The sequence below is a fragment of the Danio rerio genome, chromosome 13 (genome assembly GCF_049306965.1).
Source record: "Danio rerio strain Tuebingen ecotype United States chromosome 13, GRCz12tu, whole genome shotgun sequence".
NCBI classification, from domain to species: Eukaryota; Metazoa; Chordata; class Actinopteri; order Cypriniformes; family Danionidae; genus Danio; species Danio rerio.
In genome coordinates this window covers 35237458-35249464 of record NC_133188.1, presented here as the reverse complement: position 1 = coordinate 35249464, position 12007 = coordinate 35237458, and positions in this window count along the sequence as shown.

Genomic DNA, 12007 nt, shown 5'->3' with positions numbered 1-12007 from the left:
GCATTCAGGTAGGAGTTCAATTTCAGTTTCCTTTATTTTTGTCATTCAAAACATCACAATAAATTGTAATGCAGAACGAAATTACGTTATATCGGACCCAACAAGAACATAATAAACATCATGCACTATAAAACCTAACATAATAAATAAGCTTTATAATTTCATAAATGGGCAACGCAGTGGCGCAGTACGTAGTGCTGTCGCCTCAAAGCAAGAAGGTCGCTGGTTCGAGCCTCGGCTGGGTCAGTTGGCGTTTCTGTGTGGAGTTTCCATGTTCTCCCTGCGTTCGCGTGGGTTTCCTACAGGTGCTCCAGTTTCCCCCACAGTCTAAAGACATGCGGTACAAGTGAATTGGGTAGGCTAAATTGTCCGTGGTGTACAAGTTTGAGAGAGTGTGTGTGTGTGTGGATGTTTCCCAGAGATGGGTTGCGGCTGAAAGAGTGTCTGCTGCGTAAAAACATGCTGGATAAGTTGGCGGTTCATTCCGCTGTGGCAACCCCGAATTAATAAAGGGACTAAGCCAGAAAGAAAATTAATGAGTGAATGAATTTCATAAATAAAGAATAATATAGTTATATAAAATATAAACCAATTATAATTACAAATCACAGAAGGGTATAAATTAATACTTAAACAACTATTGCACAGTTTGTTATAATAGTAATAATATTAACATTTTGTGCTAGTTTAACTATTTTTATATATTTATTATACTAGCTATCAATAGTGTTTAAAATATAAAAATAGACTTGTCGTGTCACTCAAAAGCGACATTAACACAGTGTTTGCATACTTTAGCTAGCACAACTGAAGTAAAATAAAACTAATGTTTCTCACATACTAAAACATTTCAAATGCACTTTTTATTCAACGCAAGACTACTGCTCAATACAACGCCTGTTTGTACAAGTTCTACCTCCAGAATTTAAACATCAACTTTTTTATTTTTATCCCATGATAAACATGACAGAATATTAACATTTAAAAGATCATTTATAATTTATGCATAATTATTTAAACTTACCAGTTGTCGTTTTCAACATGTTGTGTGAACAGGCCTTGCGTCATATCTAAAACAGTCCATTTTCAATTTAATCACTTCTGTAGTAATTACATACTTTCCTACTGTAAAGTATGTGAAAAACAGTATGCCAAATGAGTTCACAGTATTTAAAAAAAACAATACCCAGATGACCTACAACCTCTGCTTAGATTCTTAATCCGCTTGTTAAGTGTGACGTCACGCGGAGCGGCTTCCGGGCCAAGCGCTCTATTCAACTAAATGGGGAGATTCATGAAATGCTACTAATAAACACATACAAAGAGATTTAATACTTTCGAAAGTCACGATCGCAATATACTGTATGTGTCCATGCCTAATATCCAATGGCCAGAAAGTGATTCATTTTTTTATAAATTGTTAAAATTTTGGTATTTGTTATGCAGCAAGCCCAGAGATTGTTGTGTACACTATGAGTTTATAGAAAATTTACTTTTATGTGTGATATGAATAAAAAGTGATCATAAACGAATGATTTCTCCACTCGAATGGTGGCTTGGACCCGGAAACAGTATTACATACGTCACAAACACGTCACCGCTTAACAAGCGGATAATTAATACCGACACTGTACAATCCCATGAGCCTGTAATGTAATACATCCAAACTTCATTTACACTACCCACATATTTTTCATATTCAAATACATTACCTTTGAAAACAATTTTACACCCTTCGCTTGTCCAGGACAGGCCAATGACACAGAAGATTCAAATCATCAGCTCTTACTACAACTCTACAGCCATTTCTGCGACTGTTCTGAACCGTGAGACCTTTACGAAAAGCATTTTCACAAGTTTCTAATGCGTGGTGAAATGAAGGCGACATTTAGTTTCTATTTTAGGTGTGCATTTTGCCATCTTTTTACAACAGACTGTTCCCTCTTCACTTTTCTACTGAATCTGTATGCTCCTGAATGTTCGAGTTTAGTACCTGGGACTCTGGGTAACACTAGAGATGCAGAATGTCGACTAGAGAGTTGGTGATTAAACTGTGAGGATGTGTTAGGGGTATATGAGACGGTTTACTTCTGCTCTGTCTTTATAAGTGTCCTGATCTCTGTGCGGTCGGCCTGTGAACTTGTTTCTTTCCTTTCTTGAGCGATGGTCAAACTCACTCAGTGATTGTTACGTACTGTAAAAGGCACATAGATTTTGCTGATCTATTTTTGTATTTATATATATCTGAGAAAATGGACTCACTTTCTTGGTAAATGTATGAAGCTCTGTGAGCAGTATGGAGTTGTAGACTTTGTTCTACGTTCGCAGTTAAGTTGATATTTCATTCTCTTTGGTTAAAAGAACCGTTTTGTTAGTAAACGTGTCACTCATTCAGTGTGCTGTTTCAATATAAGACAAGATGAAGGAAACTTCTCATGAAGGTCTTCTCTTTACTGTTACAGGTGGATAAAGCGTATGGCAGGTTTGGTGGGATGTTACATACTGTTTTATGTATTCTTACTGCAGCTCTGCTGATGTCATTATTTCAGGTGATGCTGATGTAGGCCACATAGGCTCATTCGGAAAACGTAGCCCTATATACATTTCTGGAGATTGCGAATTATGTAGCCTGAAGTATGTATGGCTGCATTTTGTCTTTAAAATAAATGGCCAGTATGACGCTGTTCCTTTCTGTGTTTACCAGCTAACCTCCATGTGGACGGCTTTTCCGTTGTTACCAGTTTGCCCAGTTGCTCACCATGTATGTCGGCGGTATTAACTGCAGAGAGGAGTTGACCATGACTAAGTGGTTTGAGTTCGGCAAAGAATAATTCTAGAAAATCTGAAAATGTGGTAAAAAAAATCTGGTGAGGACTTTTCTTTTTCTGAATTGCTTTTTGAAACACTGTTGGCTAAGTTTAGGGAAGTGGGTGGGCAGGTTAATCAGTGCTTTTGAAAACACTATTGGTTGGGTTTAGGGCATACCTGTCAACCCTGCCATTTTTTCCAGGATTCTCCTGTATTTTACAGTTCTATCCCGCTATTGCAAAGGTATTTTCCTGTATTTCTCTCTAATTTTCAGTCTTTTTCTGAATGATGGCAATAAACATTAAAGATCCGATCCTCCCTATATGCAGTTCATACCACCAAACCACCAGGGGCCACCCCTTGCTCTTAAATGTAAGTCTGTTCTGTGCTTTCATTTTATTTAGGCATGAAAACACTAAAATAAATAAAGTCGGAGCACTCCCTCTGGTCCCCCGGCCTCTGCGCTGGTTGGAAAAATTCCAAATTGAACCAAAAAACAATTGATTGCAATTGGCTTAAGAATGGCAAGCAAAATTTGGGACTTTGCAACCTTTACAACCTGGGAACTTAAAAAAAAAAAAACACTAAAATAAATGTAAAAACGGAGCAATTTCCTTTCTTTTTGTTACAGGTGCCGTCATCCTACCCACACAATCCATAAAACAGTCATATAGTGGTGCGTGACTGTAAGCTGATGAACTCCATAATAATACATAGATGCTGTTTCATTGATTAATGAGATTTGATAACTTGACTGTATTTCTTTATAATAGCTATTCATTTTATTACGTATACTATTTATTTTTCTTTTGTAAATAATAATAATTAAACATATTACTGACCATTTAATTGTTTATTTACAATGAAAAAACTCCAGAAAAACATTTGGGCAATTTTTTTTAAGGGGGGTGTACGGCAGGTTTGATAGGTATGGCTTAGGGAAATATGGCTCCGGGTCAGTCAACAGCGCCCTCTGTCGGATTTACGTGAGAACAGCTGATGCAAATGAGGCTCGAAGAGAAATTTGAGATCTGAAAAACCTACACAGCGGGCTATGGTGGATTTGTGCAAATAAAATCTGCAAAAAAACGTACCTCCTGGAACATATTTGCCGCTCTGCAGAAATGTATATAGCGGTACATTTTCAGAATGAGCCTGGGTTATGGGATGTAGGAATCTGTTTACCCCCTCCTTGAGATAAAAAGAGAAGAAACAAAGTTACTCTGAGCTGGTATGCTTTGTGAGATCAGAATTAAGCACATTTATAGGGGCACAAAATGAAACACATCTTGTGAAAGAGTCTCAGGCTGCGATGGTCCACAGAGAGCCACAAAAGGACAATGTCTACCACCCTAAAAAAATAATAAAATGCACAGCTGGCCTGAGCTTTCCCTCTCACGCTGGGAGATGTTCTTGGTTTCTTCTTGGCACAAAGAGTAAATAGTCGCAAACTTTTATTTTACCATTTAAGCCTGAGAAAATGCCACAGCTGTCAACATAACGATGACATAATGCAGCGCAATGTTGAAATGTAGGATGTTAAATGCATTCTGACTCGAAAACAGCTGTGTCACAAACTGACACAGAGAGGCTGTTATGTCTCACTTGTGACAGTTTTATGAGGGGCTTGGCGAACTCTTGCCTCATGCAGATAGAGTGCAGCTTCCAAATGATTTTCCCACTATAAATGAGAATCTGACTGTGGCTTCAGTTAAATCAGTGGCTTTTATGGCAGAGCTGCGGTCGCTTTGCAGTCCAGCTTTAAAGAGATAGGAACATTTTTGTAGTTCTGTATACAATCCGGGATTATTCCATGAGAGACTAATTAAAGGGATTTTATTTACTTTAAAAAAATAATTTTCTTAGCCTCAAGTGTTTCCAAACCTGTATCCTTTTTCTGTTAAACACAAACCCAGCAAACAATTTTGTTTTTAGTAGATGTCTAATAGACATCTAAACGTAGACAACTTGGCTAAAACAAGGCTAAACTTGGGCTGTCAGTGAAAATCTAATAGACATCTGAGAATAGCCCAAAACTAGACTAGTCATTAACTAGACAGATTAGACGGACTTTATATGTGTCATCATTCATTTCTGTCTATTTGATGACTAGTCTAGTTTTGGCCTATTCTTAGACATCTATTAGATTTTTTTTAGCCAAGACGACTATGTTTAGATATCTATTGGACATCTATTAGACATCTATTAAAAACTAAAAATGCTTTCTGGGAACGAAGATAATTTGAAGAAAGCTGTAAGCCCGTAATCATTGACATCCATAGTAGGAAAATCTAAGATGATAGAAGTCAGTGGTTACTGGTTTTCAAGATTTTATTAAATATTTGCTTTTGTGTTTAGGAGAAGAAATAAAATCAAATGGGTTGTGTGTAAAGGATGAGTAAATAGTAACAAAATATTCAGTTTTGGGTGAACTAGCCCTTTAAGTTAACTGAGAAATTAAGGCAGATAACTATCTCTTACTCCCAATAAAAACAGCACTTATTAAATGTATCATTAACTGTTTCTAACCTTTTTATTTAATTTAATTTGTTAGTTTTTTTAATGCATGTTGTCCTATTCCTTAGAATAATCTAAATCTGCTCAAATTGAATACTATTCGATTTATTCAGTTAAAATAATATATGAATGTGATATAAATACCTTTACGTAAAATTCTATTGAAATTTTATGAGATTGGTTTTCTTAATATTCCAAATGGATGGACATTTTTATGCAAATCACAATACATAAATCTTATTTGTTAGCCATAAATATTTTTTTTATATGATCATTTTTTGATGATAAGGGAACTATTATAGTGTATTAGTTGTTGCAACTTATACTGTCAGGATTTTTTTATAAATAGGATGTACAAAAATCTTATTACTCTTATTGGCAGGTAACCCAGCAGCCACAAGAGGTCATAATGACATCTACCCTAACGTTGTGGGGGCGTTGCACTTTGTTTGAGAATGAAAATCGGATTGAAGTCAGAACCTAACGTCAATGTCCCACGTCCACCCTAAAATCAACCAAATATCAACGTCTAATGATGTTACAGCTTGTTGTGTGAACGTTACCACTATGATTATCAGATGTTGGATTTTGGTTGCCATACCAGATTTATAAAATGTCAGTATTTGACGACAATATGACGTTGGTTTAAGATGTTGGCTCGATATTGGATTTTGATCACTTTCCAACACAACCTAAAATTAACCAAATATCAACGTCGTTATTGGATGTCAAAATAACATTGTCCTTAGACACTGATTAGGCGTTGAATTTTGGTCCCCTTACCTCAAAACCTAAATCTAACCGAATATTACCATCTTATGATGTTGTGTGCCTGCTGGGGAGTATAATCGGGATACTTTTTGAAGCTTGGCTCTATAATTCGCCATCTGCTTATGTCTTATTGAAAGCAACAGCTCGTATGAGACATTGTTAAATTTAATTACAAAAATACAACAACATGATGAGGGAGAGTACTTAATGCCAACATATTCAATCTTATAATCCTAAAACACGTTAACCTAGTCTAAAAGTGGTGAATAAAATACAACAGTGTCTTTACGGTTAACAGAAAATGGCATTTTCTCCTATAATGTTTATTGTGTGTGAATGTGTGCTACCAGTGCCTGAGAAATGCTCACAGCTCCACAGAAGATGTTGTTAGTATTTAGACAGCAGAGCAGTGAAGGTTATTTGAAGAACCATCTGCGCTCAGTCAGTTTACAGAACCAACAAACACCAGCATTAAACCTTTTCGGCTTTATTGCACAAGAAGCATAGCACACTCCTTCTGTCCCAACACAATTCAGGTCAAACATGCCAACCTTCAGCTTTCACAAGGTGTGTTCCAACCCCTTTTAAACATTTTATACATGTTCTCAACAGTGTGTTTATATTTCCAGTTCTTTTCATTTTATTCCTAATATGCTTTAACTGAAATGCCTATATACCCACCGATTCAGTCGGTGCCTTACTTTTACTCTGGAGAACGTTTTTATGATGTTTTTAAAACGTTGCAGCGATGTTGTCGTGTCACCTTGTGTGTTCATACTTCTGTACAACCGCTGTAATTTTGATTTGTAAATGAAGTCTTACACAATAATACATTAAAATGACGCATTTGTACGTGATTCTGTTTTGAGAAGAAACATTTCTGTCTCCTTGCTTTTATTTTAGCACAAAATGTAAGACTGTCATGTGACAATCAGGATTTCATTTGAGTTTTTAGGCTTAATTATACTGTCTATGATGTAAGACACACACGATGTGAGAGACATTCTTTAGTTCAGGGGGTCTCAAACTTTTTATTCCACAATCCCCAGAAAAACTATTCCAGTGACTCGCAACCCCCTATCTGCAGAGGTGATTAGTAACATACAAACATTGCACACAACGGTGCACACACACCAATGGGCCCATATAAACACATACAGTTGAAGTCAGAATTATTAATTTCCTGAATTATTAGCCCCCCTGTTTATTTTTTCCCCAATTTCTATTTAACGGAGAGACTTTTTTCAACACATTTCTAAACATAAAAGTTTATATAACTTATTTCTTATATCTGATTTATTTTATCTTTGCCATGATGACAGTATATAATATTTTACTAGATGTTTTTCAAGACACTTCTATACAGCTTAAAGTGATATTTAAAGGCTTAACTGGGTTATTAGGTTAACTAGGCCGGATAGGGTAATTAGGCAAGTTATTGTATAACAATGGTTTGTTCTGTAGACTTTCAAGAATATATATATAGCGTAAAGGGGCTAATACTTTTGACCTTAAAACTGTTTTCAAAAATTAAAAACTGCTTTTATTCTAGCCAAAATAAAAATTTAAAGGGGGGCTTATAATTCTGACTTTAACTGTTATATTGACAACATAAAAAATGCAACAGTCTAACAGCATTTTTTGTTTGTTAGTTTAATTGAACAATAACGTCATGTAATGAGACTGTTAGGCACAATGCTTACTGCACAAGTCTGTTCTTGGTTTAATTTTGGAGACTATCCTCCATGTTCAGTCGTGTATGATTTTTTTCAAAATCTTTTTAAAAAACTTTTTTTTTTAAATGTAAGTGAGTGTTGTTAAGGTGTCAAAGTTTACCATGAAGTCAATCTGCTGCAACTGACGCTATTGCTGTCTTTAATATAACGTAAACACCCCAGGGGTTGCAAACCAAAAAAAATAAATGAATTAAAAGGTTGATGGCTCTTTATTTGCTGTTTTTTATTAACCTATTAAATACTATTTTATCTTCTGTAGGTTCGAGATAAAATATGGTAATTTTAATAGTTTCATAAATGTGTTTTGATTTTTGGATATCACCCAGCGACCTTGATCCACACTCTGGGAACTAGTTGGTTAGGTTGAAGAGGGAAAACCCTGAAAGCCAGGAGCTGATGTGCTGTGAAAATGCAGGGATCCACACAGTTCATTCATGTTGTCCCACAACAAATCCATTAGGTTAACGTAACAAATTTTTGTAGAATGAACATAAAACAATTAAATTTCCCAAATAAATCTCCAGAACTGTGCTGTTTCATCTCATTTTAATCAAGCAGTTTGAACAAGCAGCCAAAATCATTTTTGGAGAGTAAAAGTAATGAATCAGATGACCCCAAATAAAAAAGAAGGCAAGTGAGAGAGTGAGTGTGAGTAATAATGCATCATTTTAGGACCAGATAAACTGCTATGACATAAATAATGACATATACAATATAATAAAATGTATAATTGCAGCAACAATTAGATCTGAAAATTCTTTAGCAACAAAAACAATTTTGGTAAGCAATGTTAGGCTGCAAGTATTGCCACTCCTGGCCTGCAAAGTCATTTAGTGAAAACATAAGATATTTTAAGATGTATTTTATTTTCAAGTTTTTAGCGTCATTTAGAAATCTTTTTTGGCGATTTGATGAGACAAATATTATTGTCATTATGTATGAGTAGTTTAAACAGAAAGAAAAAAAGGAAACACTGCACTGGTCCTATATTTACAGTACAATCTGCTAATAAAATTCTGTAGCACAGTTTTAACTTCTTTTTTTTAAAGAGGACAACTGTTTTACCTCACATGTAGATTTACTATACTACTTTGATGCATCTCTCCTTGTATAAGCACTTTGGATGCTCATAAATATGTAGATGTCACCAGCAAGTGCGTGTCTGCGTGGGGTTTGAAGGGCCCATTAAACTTTCAGTTTTATCCTGAGGGAAGAGCTCTCTTCACAGTGCTTAAACATGGACAGCAGCTCCTGCAACTCAATATTTATTCCCTCTGCTTGACTGGAGTGAATCAAGAAAGATGCAGAACTGAACTCTTTTGACCTCAATAACCAGAATAACAGAAACTGAAACATGTTGTCAGATCAAGATGGCTATTAGAGGACGAACGCACACCAGAACAAGTGTATGTGTCTAAAAACCATTCCTGAATCTAAATGTGGTTTCTAGTGAAATAAGAGCAGGGTTAAACACTGACCTAAACTCTTCATGAACTGACTTGTAGCCGATAGATGGCGCTATTGTCAGCGGTCATTTTAACTAAAAGTTTTTATTGCATTAGTAATTTACAAATACAGCAAAACAGGCAACAAACAAAAATTCCAAAGATAATTGAAATTCAAAACACACACACACACACACACACACACAAAACAAACAAAACAAAAACAAATGTGACATTCACAAGACACAAAAACTGATTAGATTCATAATAGCTTACAATAGACAGAGATTTTACGTTTTTTACAGCTTTGAGAGACTTTAATAACAGAATAAGTTTGTTGACAAATACCTTGTATAAAGGAGATTTTGAAAGTTACATTTGTGGATAAAGAATTTACTATTTAAAATAATTAAAATGTTAATTTGTCACCATTTTTAAAATAACAAATCATTTCTTTTGCATTCAATGTTACCAACATACTATTTTTAGCTGAATAATATTAATCTTTCCAAAATAATTGCACACTCTGACAATCAACAAATAAGTGACAAAAGGATTCCAAACTGTTTTTATAAAATGAACATTGTCAATATCTGAAAACTTGGAAAGTAACACATTGTTGTAACACACACTCTTTATTTGAAATACAAAATTTGTATGGTAGCATCCATGCTTTTCTCCAATTAACCTCCCATAAAGAATTCCAATAAAGTTTCCCTCTTGGAATAACTCTATTTTATCATTAAATAATTGCCTTATGTCTTTGTTAGTATATTTTTTGTCAAATATATTTTTACTATTTATCAGGTAATTAAATTCTTTATTTTCTGTCTTATAATAGGCCAAATGACTGCACATTAAATTAACGAGTCCCGAGGGGATTTTTAACTAAAAGTTCTCCAATACAGTGCAGGTGAAATGACAAAAGAAAAGAATGCTTATACATTTATGTCAGATGTAAAAGAAAAAAAACATAGGGCACAAACACCGAAATAAATCCAACCATACTGTTGAAGTCAGAATTATTAGCCCCCCTTTAAATTTTTTTTCTTTTTTAAATATTTTTCAAATGCTGTTTAACAGAGCAAGGAAATTTTCACAGTATGTCTGATAATGTTTTTTCTACTAGAAAAAGTTTTTTTTGTTTTATTTCGGCTAGAATAAAAGCAGTTTTTAAGTTTTTAAACACCATTTTAAGGTTAACATTTTTAGCCCCTTTAAGCTATTTTTTTTCCATAGTCTACAGAACAAACCATCGTTATACAATATCTTGCCTAATTACCCTAAACTGCCTAATTAACCTAATTAACCTAGTTAAGCCTTTAAATGTCACTTTAAGCTGTACAGAAGCGTCTTGAAAAATATGTAGTAAAATATTATTTACTGTTAATATGACAAAGATAAAATAAATCAGTTATTACAAATGAGTTATTACAACTTGTATGTTTAGAAATGTGTTTCAAAAATCTTCATTTCGTTAAACAGAAATTGGGGGAAAAAATAAACAGGAAGGCGAATAATTCAGGGGGACTAATAATTCTGACTTCAACTGTATATTAAAAAACAAGCAATATAAAGAATGTGTACGTGTAAAATGGTCCAAAAAAACTTAAAGGTTTAGTAATGGTTATTTTTTTAAACTAAATAGAATGAAACAAACAAAACAACAAAATGTAAATGCTTACTTAGTCAATTTCCATTTCCTAAATAGTAAAGAGACAGAGAAAAAGAGTTTTAAAGTGCTGGTACAGCAGACCACAATGCATGGTTTCCATTTATTTCAAAGATGCAGTTTCTCTGTGAAGCCCCCAGTCACCTGGAAAACTATTTCAACACAGGGCTGCTTTTCACACAAGAAAATAAATGACGGACTCTGGCACAGAAGTGAATGTCTGCTTTTAACTAGAAACAGGGTGTGTTTTTTGGAACCTGAAGTCAGAGGAAAACTGAGCAAGAAAAAAGCCTTTGTCTCTGTGTGTGTCTGTGCACGCTTGTTCTTGTGAGGATGCGTTGCTAAAAATGTCCTTAAAAATAAGGTGAAGCTAAAAAATATATTCAGAAAATCTGCCAAATAAAATGTACCATAAAATTAACTAAATATTTAGTTGAATTCTAAACTTTTTTTAAAACAGTAAGTGTTTTTATATCACAATAAAAGATGCACATACAAATATAAATATACATTTTAATAGGATAACAACAATAATTAAATTACATTGTGTCACTTGTAATCTCACGTGTCTAAACTACACACTAAAAACGCTGAGTTGAGCCTGTTTAGGTCATTTTGTGGGTTGGTTTTAGTTTTGGGGTTGTTATGCTAATTGTTCAGCATTTGTTTCACTATACTAATGATATCTGAAATTGTCCTCAAAACTGTTAAAAATAATAAAAACTAGACATACAGCAAGCAAATATATAGTAAAACTTGCTAAACAGACTTGTAATTAATATCAGTTAGTTATTTAATAATACATTATTAAATAAAAGTACAAATAAATAACTAAAATAATACAGTGCATCATTTATAAATAACATTAAATTAAATGCAAGAATCCCACATGCCACCCACATTGAGTTTCTAACGGGTGCGTTTAGCAAAAGAAAAACACAAGTCTATGGGTCTTTACTGTAACGTTATAGGTGCGCGTGACAGAACAGGGGGTTATGGCGGGACCTGAACTGCAGCCAGAGAGCCAAAACCCACTCACTCCACCTCTTCTATAGGGA